The following is a 13,033-nucleotide window of genomic DNA, read 5'->3' on the forward strand; positions in this document are numbered from 1 at the left end:
ATCTGGCAGATGGATGTCAAGACTGCCTTCCTCAATGAAAACCTTGAGGAAAAAGTCTATATGATCAGCCAAAGGGATTTATCTCTAGTGAGAGAATAAATCAGGTATGCAAGCTGAATAGATCTATATATGAATTAAAACAAGCATCGAGGAGCTGGAACATCCATTTTGATGAGATAGTCAAATCGTTTGGCTTCATCAAAAATATGAATGAACCTTGTGTGTACAAGAAGACTAGTGAGAGTGCTATTGTCTTCTTGGTGTAGAAGACATACTGTTCATTGGGAATGATATCTCGATGTTGCAATCGATCAAGATTTGGCTATCATAAAAGTTTTTCATGAAAGACTTGGGTGAAGCATCCTATATACTTGGGTGAAGCATCCTATATACTTGGTACAAAAATGAGAACAAAGAAATATAAATGTAATTAAGCTAAAATAAAACTACTTAATATAAAGTAAAAAAATAAAGGTACAGTACTTAAATGATGGAACAAAGAAATAAACAAAATCTTAAAGTACTTTAACTAATTAAATAGCATATAATCGCTTCGTTGTTTACTTCACGACTGCACAATAGATTGTACTACAATTTTAGTACAACCTTATAACATGTTACAAATGGTATTTCGATTGTTTACTCTGATTGATCCATTGTTTACTTCATAATTTTTATCAATCTTAGGGTTGTTTATCCTTAAAAGACTGATCTGTTGTTTACTTCACAGCCTCGATAGCATTCTGGTTGTTTACCATCGTGCTACAGTAACATACTACAGTGCGCAACAGTACTGCACAGTATTTTTACTACAGTACTGCATAGTGCATATGCTACAGTAATTAGCTACAGTACAGCTACAGTAAAAAAATAGTAACTATGAACAGTAATAAGCTTAAACGTAAAGAAAGCTTAAAATCTAATTAACAACAGTAAAATAAAAGAAAAATAAGCTTTATTTACAAAAGCACACTTATATGAAGTCTGATGAAATTAAAATAGACACCTTACAAGCTTATGTACACTAATCAAGCTTAAACAAACTTAAATACAAACCACAAGCACTAATATATGCTAATATATGAGTAAACACATCATAAGCACACTTATTTACAAAAACTCACATGGGTTATGGCTCAAATGATAGAGAACCAAGGTTTCTGTGGAGGAATCTGTGAAAGAAGTGGATGGGATAAATTTTTAATGGAGGAAGGGAAGTGATGTTGGTGAAAAAGAGTTTTATAATGAAGAGGTGTGAAGCTTATATGGAGAAGATGAGAGCTTTATGGAGAAAACGGAGGGATGAAGAAGCTTAATGGAGGATTGAGAGGAAGAAGATGAAGGATTAGAAGAGAAGAGGAGAAGGGAGAATGGAGAAAAGAAAGAGGGATCCTGTCATCAAAATCGAACCCCTCTCGGCCTTATCTCTCCATGCTCGGCCTCCTCCTAGACAAAGGCACTGATCGTTATTTATAGATGAGTTGCAAAACTATGCAGACTTGAACTTGTTTTGAATCTGAGCGGACTTCACTTATTTTGAAATCTGAAAGTTTTTGAAAGTCAGACCCAAAGTCAGAACTTAATTAATTTTAAGTCTGATTTTCTGTAACGTACAGTGTCAGAAATCTTCTTGTAGATAAATAGTGACAGTGTTAAAAATTTTTCTGTAGCTTTTTTGTTATCTTTGAATCCTGGTGTAGACTGGCTTTTGAGGATGAACCAGCTTCGAGAATAGTAGTAGTGGTTGTCTCAAGAACATAGTAGTAATCATCTGGTTGTAGAAGTGGCTAAAAAAACTACTAGATTGTACCTGCAAAGAAAACTTTTCTACCAAAAGATTGGTAGAGGGTTAGTAATTTTTTTTTTCGAAAGAACATTCTAGTTCTTATTTTCAGATGATAGGTGGTGAAGTCATCTTCAATCATATATACTTCTTCCGCTTCTTCCTTTATATTTTGATTTTTGAATGATGCTCTAGAAGTAGATGCTCCTGAATTTTGTAGCTCATAATTTTTTCCAAAATATTTTTCATAGATTTTCTTATAAGGAGATGGAGCTTTTTCAAGGGCTTCTTCAGCAGTTTCTATATAGACGAGTCCATTGGTAGTTGGATTGGATAAAAATTTGAAGTTTCACTTGAAGCTCTTTATAATGTAAATCCTTGAATTATTGGGTCTTCATCGAATAAAATCCATCTTTTGATGTATATTTTTTTGCTCAAGAATTTTGAAAACTGATCAGCTTTTATGTTCAATTCCCACTTTAATATCCAAGGATGATCTGTCTCAGTGCAGAATCTCATCAGGTTGATGTCATCAATACTGTGATATCTTTTGAGAACTTCATATTTCATATCTTCAGAAAGTATGTCTGGGATTATTCCAAATTTGAGTCACCAATGATAGTAGAACCAGATAGGCAGAATTGCTCAATATTTGAATTTTATGAACCATGAATGTCTGTATTCTAGATTTTGAATATAAAGAAAATTGATCCAAGCTTTCTGATAATCCCAATAGCTGAATTCTTTATCTCCATAGTTTCTTATGCTCAAGGTCTTAGTAGAATTGAGGTTCTGCTCTAGACCCAATCTTTCAAAGAGAAGACCTTTAGTATGAGGAGTTTAAAGTAAGCAATCTCACCATTCTGCTGATAGTTATGACGAACATGTATGCTTTTGGTTTGAGTCAGAATTTTTTCATGATAAACTCGATCTTTTTCTCCTATCTTAGGAATATGAAAGTTTTCTTTTGGAAGAATTTTTATTAGGTCAAGGATATTGAGGTTTAAATCATGTACTTCCAAAGGAAAAAGGTTTTCTTCTGATTTGAACATATAAGGATTTGGATAGTATGGCTCTCTGGTAGAGGTAGTATAAGTTTTGGGTGTTCTATAATTCTAAGATTGGCTTACCTGATCCTTCTCTTTGAAAAATTGATCTTTTGGAGATTGAATTCCAAAATATGCTTTCCTGTAAAAGTATGGCGGAATCAGTTCATAATATTCGGTTGCAACTAAGAAAGTATTCTCTTGTAGATATAGATGATTAATTAGGGACTTTATAGCCTTTTCAAAGTCTTTCTTCTGATTGAATATATGAGATCATCATGTTTCATTAAATTATAAATATTTTTCTAAAGAAAGTTGTGGAATAAGACAAGATGGATAATTTCGCTCTTTACCCCAGTTTTTGTTAAATTTTATATTTTTATCAAAAAAATATGGATCTGAGTGTTTTAGTAGAATTGAGGATTCATAATCCAGACCTTTCGCTTGCTAGTCTCCTTTTGTCATCTTATTTAAATATTTTGATTTTAAGATTCTTTTATCATTCTAGATGATTTTTCCAAATTTAAACTTAATGATTAATAAGGTCAATGATTTTTGGTAAGTACCATATAGAAGTCAACAGCAAACTAAAACATTCCTAAAAAAATTTTAGGTATTTCTTATTTAAGAGTTTATCAGCTAATTCTAAGACTTGATCTAATGGGAGTATGATGTTATAATCTAGTTGGATTTTAATTTGAAAAGGTTCTATTGCCTTTTCTGGTAGTTTGAGTTTATTTCTTATTATTGTCCTAAAGAATATTTGTAGTTGCTTATATTGTTGCCTATCATGGATATATAGAATAATAAAATAAGCAAAAAGAAGAAGAATTTATATTTGATCAACATCTGGAGTTATATCAAATTTAAAATAACTTTTAGCTCCATAAATTCTTTTCAATATATTTCTTGGAATCGAAGTGTCATATTTTATCCGATGCAATATTTTATATAAAGATTTATGATTATTAATTAATCTTAACTTTCTTCTTATTCTTTTATGATATTTGAGTTTTGTTTTTATATTGTTTTTGCAGGATAATTCTTGTACATATTTTGGAAGCTTTTCAGAATTATAGCAAATCTTAAATAATATTCTCTGGTTGCCTTGTATAATGATTTCTTTTTCTATAACAGTAAAAGGTTTAAAATAGGTTAAGAAAGGGTTTTCCAATATGACTCCTTGTTTTAAAGTTTTAACTAATAAAAATGATATTTTAATACAAAGTTTTCCTATGCATATTTAGACTTCAGAGATCTTATGGTTTATTTTCAAAATTTTCCCTTCGGTAATTTGGAGATTTTGATTAATTTTTTTAAAATATCTTAAAGGAATTAAGTTTTGTCTAATATAATTTTTCTCAGCACCTGAATCTATCAAAGCTTCATGTTTAAAGTAATATCCATCTTTTAGTTTTAATAAAATATCACAGATCCATTTTTCATTTAGTTTCTTTTGAGTTCTTAGCTTCTTAGGAGTCTTTCGAATTTGCTTATCAAACTTTCTTTTGGATTTTATATATTTCTTTTTATGTAATTTATTTACTTGAAATTCAAATTTATAGCTAAAATCTTTTAAATCATAAAGATCATTTCTTCCTATTCTTTTGTATAACTTTATAAATTGATCTCTGTTCAATTCAGGTCTAAAAAGAATTACTCTATCTCTTAAATTAACTTTTAAACTTAAAGGAGATAGTTCTAAAGAGAATTTTTTTAAGCCTAATATAGCGAAGTAAATATCTCTATACCATCTAAACTCAACTAAATTACTACTCCTAAGACTACTTAATTCATTATTAATACCTTTCTGAATACTATTTATAATATTAAAAAGATAATCTAAAGGATTGTCGACTTTAGATTTCTTTGAAACAACATCTAAGTTAATAGAGAAGATTTTCCACCAATCTTCCAATAAGTGATTTATCATTGTTTTAGTAACTAAAATTTGTAAATAAATTTGAACCTTACATGCTTTCAAGTGTAATTTTGCCAGTTGACCACAATGATAATCTGTAAGCCCATCAGAGTTCCAATTAAGAGTTTTTCTTAGAAGACCAATAGTGAATAAGTTATCAGATGTCTCTATCAACTATGAATCCACTAACTCTGATCTTAGATAATAATGTATTATCTCAGAGATTATTGGTTTATCTTTGGTGTTTTTTGAGATATTCAATTTACTAGCTATATTTTCTTTACTATTCTTATCTTCAGGGTTTCCTAAGACTAAAAGTTTATTAATTCCTATAGGAGTACTAATTCTTAAGGAACTACTAGTTCCTATATCCTTAGGAGCATATGAAATTTCACAAATTTCTTTAGATGTAGGGATTAAAATAGATCTACTGGAAGACGGTGACTGATTCAAAGATTTGAAATCAGGTAGAGAATCTGGTTTGATCTTTAAATCAAATAGATCACATGTAGAAGCACACAAATCCAATGTAGAAGCATTTTCTTCAAGTATTTCATCATAAGGAGTTTTATTAGCTTGGTTCAAAATGATTTTATTTAAATCTTTCAGAAACTCCTTTTCTAATTGTGTTTCTGAAGGGTCAGGTGTTGAAGGTTCCTTAATCAGATCCAAATATTCTTTCTCAGTGATCTCCTCAATGACTTTATTTTCAATTGGTACCTTTAATTTACTGATGCCTAGACTTGACTCATCAGATAAATATATAGAGTTTAGGTTAGGTTCAGTATCAGGATCATAGACAATCTCAACGATCCCATCAGATTTTTCAGATAAATCATTTTTAGTTTCAATTTCTAAGAGATTGGGTTTAGCATATATTTTTATGGGAAAATCATCAATCAAATTGGGTATAATATCTATCTTTATAGAAAAGTCACCAATCTTCACTAATGAATTATCAGAATAATCCCAATCAAATTCAGATTTTTTTTTCAGTTTCTAGAAGGCTATCAGTCTATGTTTTTTCAAGATTGAGAAAATGATTCATGTAATTCTGTCATTCCTTATCCTGATCTAAATACTCAAAAATCTTATCAGAAAGAGTTTCTTTATGATCCTTAGTTATTTCTTTCAGCAGACTGGTGCTTAATTCCTTTGGAGCAGTCATTGGCTTACAAGATTTTGGAGTAGCCTTTAAGTCTTCAGTAAACCTTTTAGTAGGCTTTTGGCATCTCATTGGCTGAATATGTACCTTATCTTTCTTAGATGGAGATATCATCCATTTTTGGAAAAGAACCTTAATTCCAAACTTTTGATATTTAGGGTTAATATTTTTCAAATTTTTAGGATAATACTTTATAAACCAGTCAAAGAAAGGAATATTTCTCTCTTCAATCTTCGTTTGGGTAGACCATACTTCTCTTATGAAATCTCATTTTTTCTTATTATATATCCTATAAAATCATGTTTTTTTTTTTGATTTTTTCTAGAATTAAAGTCTATACTAAGTAATTCTCTATCTATCTGAAAATCAGCTATTCTTAAGTATCTATCATCTAAATATGTATCAAATATATCTTTAACAACTAGTCTAGCTATTCGTTTTACATCTATTTTAATATTACCTGAGGATCAAATGAAGTTCTTATTTTAAGTTCTATACTATAATCATCTAACTTATCTTCTAACTCCTTAATGGTTACAGTTTTTCTATTCATTTTGCCTTGTCTAGATCTTTTTGAATTAAAAGTGATATTTTAACAATAGGATAATTTATAATGTGGATTGTTGGGTATAAAATAACCCTAGTCGAAGTTCGTAAGAGGCCGACCCTCCCAGGGCTCTTCCGACTTTCGACCTTGTATGGCATTTTTTTGAACTTCCCCGACCGTCCGAGCTTCCACAATACCATCCGGACTCCTCCAGCAGTCGACCTTCTATAGTGTCCTCCAGATTTCTCCCACGGACGAACTCCTATCGTGCCATCCGGACTTCTCCAATAATGAGCTCCTCCATTCATCTACCAGACTGCTCCAAATACTCTCTGGGCTTCACTATCAGCTGATTTTCTACAGTGATCAACTACTCTCCGAATCTCTTCCAAACTTCTTCCTGCCATGATCGACTTCACTCCGAGCTTCTTTCGGACTTCATCAATATTCGAGCTTCTCCAGCAGTAGGACTTCTATAGTAACCAGACTCCATCCAAGTTTCTACGATGGTCGACCACCTTTCAAATTTTATCCAAGCTCCTACAAGAGTCGGACTCAGTCCGAACTTCTACAGTGGATGGATCCCAGACGAACTTCTACAACGGACGGACTCTACCAGCCGGATCTCTACTCTGAATTTCTATTGCAAGCGGACTTCATCCGAGCTTCTACAATAAGAAGCCTCCATCCGAGCTTCCACGGCAATCAATCTTTATCCGAGCTTCTACAGTAAGCGGCCTCCTTCCAGACTCCTACAAGAATCGGACTCTGTCCGAACTCCTACAATAGAACTGAATCCCAGACTCCTCCAGCGGTCAACCTTCCATAGTGTCCTCAAGACTCCTCCAGCAGACGAACTTCCATAATGCCTTCCGAACTCCACTATCGATCGACCTCCTGCTGGATTCCTCGTGAAATCGGACCTCTCCAGCGGACGGTCTTCAGACAAGCTTCTACATCAGACAAATTTCATACGGACTTCTCTAGCAATCGGACTCTTGTTGGACTTTTTCAACAGAAAGTCTCTGTCCGAGCTTCTACAGCAGATGACTTTCGCCTGCAGCATCAGCACCCGACAACAGTGGACTCGTCAGCAACCTCGAAAATATCCGAGCTTCTCTTAGATTGCTGAGACAGAGAGCCATTCTGCTCCGTCAGACGTCCCAGCTGAGCTTCAGTCATCCAGCTCGAACTCTCTAGCAAGTTACAACAACGGACACTACCCCACTCTCTGTAACAAATTCCATATGGCCCCACCACTCTCTGGCAAGTCACGACAATGAATATCACTCCACTCTTTGTAACAGATTCCATATGGCCCCACCACTCTCTGGCAAGTCGTGAGAACGGATACCACTCCACTCTCCGTAACAAACTCCACGTGGCCCTGAACGGCACACTACCAGGCAGTTACGGACATCGCTGTCAAGTGGTTATGCTCCCCCATCTATAAAAGAGATCCCCCAGATACGTTCTCCTCTAAGCTCTAAACTCTATCTCGAAACTTTGCTAAAATTCCATTTGAGTGTTCCATTTCTGTTGAAGCAGAGTACTGACTTGAGCATCGGAGGATCTTACCGGAGTACCCCCAACTCCAGTTTAGACTTCCCTTGCAGGTCCCGACGGTGGTCGCGATCCCCTCGACTCCAGCTTCTCCGACGTCGGTGGAATTCTGTACCAATAGAATTGGCACTAGAGGAAGGGCACTGTGTCTTCGCAGGACCTTTGTTCTTAAAAGAGTACTCAATGGGACTATTTTCGATCATCTTCTTCGATATTTTCTTCCTCTTCTCCTACCAGATCCCCACCTGATGCCTCCCCGAAAGGCATCCACTAGGCAATCTACGGCCTCTGTGGCCAGATCTCAGCGAGATCCGCAAGCTCTGGTCTCGTCTCCAGTTTTTCAGGCTCCTCCTCCTCTGACAACGGCAGTCTGCATGGAGTAGTTCGATCTGCTGGTTCAACAGGTCAGGGGCCTCACCGAAGCAGTGCAAGCCATGCAGCAGCAACAGCAACAGCCGTAGGCATCTGTGCAACTGGAAAGAGCATCATCGAAGTTTCAGAATCCAGCGATTGGGCGGGCCACTTGGGCCAGTCGCCCTGTCTTCCCCGAAAAGAAGAAGCAGAGGGCGGAGAGCCCTCTGTCTGATCACGATTCCACCCCCGGAGGGTCCCTACCTCCGTTCTGCCAGAAGACCCTCAAGACTCACAGTCGAGAGGATCTCTTGGATCAAAGGTTTTGGAAGATGAATCGATGGATTGAAGAGCTCCACCACACTCCTCTTGCTTACGGTGAGGATATCTGTACTGATCCTCCTTTCTCTCAAATGATTATGCAGGAACCGATCCCGTCGAACTTCAAGCTCTCCCAATTTGAGAGCTACGACGGGACCTCGGATTCGGTTGACCATCTGGAGGCCTTCCGGACAATGATGCTACTCCATGGCACGCCAGACACCATCTTGTGTCGAGCTTTTCCATCTACCTTGAAGGGAGCAGCAAGAAACTGGTACTCGGCACTGAAGTCGGGTACTATCTTCTCTTTTGATCAGATGAGCCACCAATTTGCTGCTCATTTCATCAGCAGCCAACGTCTCCGGAGAGGTTTGGAGTCCCTCATCAACATCAAGCAAAAGGAGAGAGAATCCATCCGAACTTACGTCAACCATTTTAATACCACTGCATTGGAGGTCCGAAACTTGGACCAATCAGTTGCAATAGCCGTCCTGAAGAGCGGTCTTCAAAAGAACGATCTTCTATTTTTCATGGAAAAGAAGTATCTCAGTGATTTCACTGATTTGCTGGCTCGAGCTGAAGGATATGCCCGAGCAGAGGAAGCCTTCAAGCTGAAGGACGAGGAGGCCGCGAAAGAGCGGCAGGCGGGTGACTCCAGCAAGCCCGCAGCTAAAAAAAGATCGAGTGAAGCTCGACCACGTTCTCGAACTCCTTTCAGACACAAGCATATTCGCACTCCTCCCCGAGCTCATAGGCAGAGGACCCCAGACCACAGAGTTCGACAGAGCTCTCCCCCAGAAAGATTTCACAGCTACACCCCTCTCAATGCTCCAAAAGCTCAAGTGCTGATGGAGGTCAGAGAGCAGCTACCAAGGCCGGAAAGGATGCGCACACATCCTGAAAAGTGCAACCCTAATAAGTTCTGCCTCTATCATCGTGACCATGACCATGACATGGAGGAGTGTATTCAGCTCCGAGACGAGATCGAGGAGCTCATCAGACGAGGTCGGCTCGACAGATTCATCCGACACCGGCCTGAAGGTAGGGAGGATCGACCGAGGGCTCTACCACATCCAGAGCCACCAAGGAGGGAAGAATAGCCTGAAGATCGACCTCCAATCGGGATCATCAACACCATCTCTGGAGGACCCCGACGGAGAGCAACCAGTGGATCGGTCGGACCGCCCAAGCGGCAGAGGACTGAAGAATCTATAACCTTTACTGAAGAAGATGCCAAGGAGATTCAATTCTCCCATAATGATGCAGTTGTAAACTATGATGTACGTCGCATTCTTGTTGATAGTGGAAGCTCTGCCGATATTTTGTTTTACGATGCATTCTCAAAAATATCCATTCCGAATGGTCGATTAAGGCCAATAAGCTTCCTGTTGGTAGGGTTCACTGGCGATGCTATGCCAGTGGAAGGAATAATAACTTTGACCGTGGTTTCAGGTCGGTACCTGAAACAATCTAGGGTGCAAGTGGATTTTCTGGTAGTAAGGATGCTGTCTGCCTACAATGCAATCTCAACCGACCTGGCCTTAACGCCCTCCAAGCTGTGGTATCGACCTACCATTTGAAATTAAAATTTTCTACTAGCCAAGGGGTCAGAGAGGTCAGAAGAGATCAAGTCCTGGCAAGACACTGCTATAACATAGCCCTACAAAGAAATGGTCAGTCTGACCCCTATCCGATTGTTGGACTAGACACCCGCGATGACCTTACTGAAGAACGGGGTGAGTCGATTGAAGATCTTGTCTCAATTCCTTTGAACGATGGGAATGAGGAGCATGTGGTGAAGATCGGCTCCAACCTGAGAGAAGAGGTACGGACACAACTCATCAATTTTCTACAAAAGAATGTGGATGTTTTTGCTTGGGTTCCGACGGACATACCGGGGATTGATGCGAAAGTCATGGAATACCATCTAGCTGTTGATCCCAAACATCGGTCGATGAAGAAAAAAATCCGAGGTCATGCACCGAAAAGGTAAAAAGCAATAGCTGAGAAAGTTGATAAACTTCTGAAAGTCAGATTCATCAGAGAAGTCAACTACCCGAACTGGGTCTCCAATGTGGTTCTCGTCAAGAAGGCGAATGGCAAGTGGAGGATGTGTATAGACTTCAAAAAGTTAAACAAAGCTTGCCCAAAGGATAGTTACCCTCTGCCCAGAATTGACCAATTAGTGGATGCAACCTCGGGCCACGAGCTTCTCACTTTCATGGATGCATTTTCTGACTATAATCAAATCAGGATGGTACCAGAGGATGAAGAAAAAACTGCTTTTATTACTAACCGTGGTCTTTATTGTTACAAGATCATGCCTTTTGGCTTCAAAAATGCAAGGGCGACCTATCAACGGCTGGTGAACAAGATCTTCAAAGAGCAGATCGATCGCAACATGGAGGTCTACGTAGACGACATGCTTGTAAAAAGTAAATCCTCAATGAACCATGTCGCTGATCTTGAGGAGACCTTCAGCATCCTTCAAAAATATAAGATGAAGCTGAACCCAGCCAAGTACGCTTTTGGAGTAACCTTAGGAAAATTCTTAGACTTTATGGTATCGAAGCGTGGGATCGAAGCAAATTCGAAAAAGATTCGTGCCATCCAGGAAATGACCATCCCGAAGTCAATAAAGGAAGTCCAGCGCCTCACTGGGAGAGTAGCAGCTCTGAATTGCTTCATCTCAAGGTCGGCCGAACGGTGCCTACCTTTCTTTCAGACTCTCAAGCAGCCGAAGAACTTCTGTTGTACCATTGAATTTCAGCAAGCGTTTGAAGAATTGAAGAACTACCTTGGCTCACCTTCGCTATTGGCAAAGCCTGAACTCAGAGAGGAGTTATTCTTGTACCTAGCGGTCTCCCCTGCGGCTCTCGCAGCAGTTCTGGTTAAGGAAGAAGCAAAAATTCAACGACCGATCTACTACATAAGTCGAGTATTGAGAGATGCCGAAATCAGATATACTAAGTTAGAGAAACTAACTTATGCCTTGTTGATTGCAGCTCGAAGGCTCGGACCTTACTTTCAAGGGCACACCATAACACTGCTCACCGACCAGCCGATTAAGGTAGTTCTGCATCGAGCGGATACTTTCGGAAGGATAACGAAATGGGCAGTCGAGCTCATGGAATTCGACATCAACTATTGACCTCGGCCGGCAATAAAAGCTCAGATATTAGCAAACTTCATAGTGGAATGCACTATCCCAGAAGAAGCCGAACTTGAGCGAAGTGAAACTGACAACCCAGGGCTCTAGCCGAACTCCCCTGAGGAAAGAACGGATCTCCCTGATGGTTTTTGGGCTCTCTATGTGGACGGTTCCTCCAACATGTTAGGTGCGGGTGCGGGCCTAATCTTGATCAATCCGGAAGGAATTATCACGGAGTACACGCTGCGCTTCGAATTTCCTGTGACAAAAATAGAGCAGAATATGAAGCTCTGATTGCAAGACTGAGGATCGCCAAAGAGTTAGAAGTAGATCGGCTCTAAGTCTACAGTGACTCCCAATTGGTGATGGGATAAGTTAGCGAAAACTATGAAGCTCGGGAGGACAGTATGGCCAAGTATCTCAAAAAGGTAAAAGAGATCATCCCTGTCTTCGACAGCTTTGACATCAAGCAGATTCCAAGAGTAGAAAATACCAGGGCCGACCTTCTCTCCAAGTTGGCTACACTGGCTCCGACTGAACTGCCCAAGGAAGTCTTCTTCGAAGTTCTGAAGTGCCCAAGTACAGAAGAACCATAGCTTGTAATGGAGATCAGCCATGAGCCCAGCTGGATTGACCCGCTAGTTGCATACCTCAAAGATGGGGTTCTTCCTCATGATGCAAAAGAAGCTCGGAAGCTTAGGAACCAGACCTCCCGATATATCCTTTACGAAGATAAGCTGTACAAGAGATCGTACTCTTTGTCCCTTCTAAAATGTCTCCGACCTTCTGAAGCCGACTTTGCCTTATGGAAGGTACATGAAGGAGTCTGCGGAAGTCACCTAGGGGCCAGATCTTTATCTCACAAACTGCTCCGACAAGGTTATTACTGGCCTACAATGTACCATGACTCCATCGAATATGTCAAAAAATGTGATCAGTGTCAGAGATACGCGAATATACAAAGATAGCCCGCCTCCGAACTTACACCCTTGAGTGCCCCATGGCCGTTCGTACAATGGGGGATGGATACTTTGGACCTTTTTTCATGGTATTCGTGCAGCAAAAGTTTCTCCTGGTAGCAATTAACTACTTCACCAAGTGGATCGAAGCCGAACCTTTGACGAAAATCACAGAAGTTAAAGTACAGGACTTCATCTAGAAGTCTATCATTTGTAGGTTCGGCTT

This window comes from Elaeis guineensis, chromosome 2 (genome assembly GCF_000442705.2).
Source record: "Elaeis guineensis isolate ETL-2024a chromosome 2, EG11, whole genome shotgun sequence".
NCBI lineage: Eukaryota > Viridiplantae > Streptophyta > Magnoliopsida > Arecales > Arecaceae > Elaeis > Elaeis guineensis.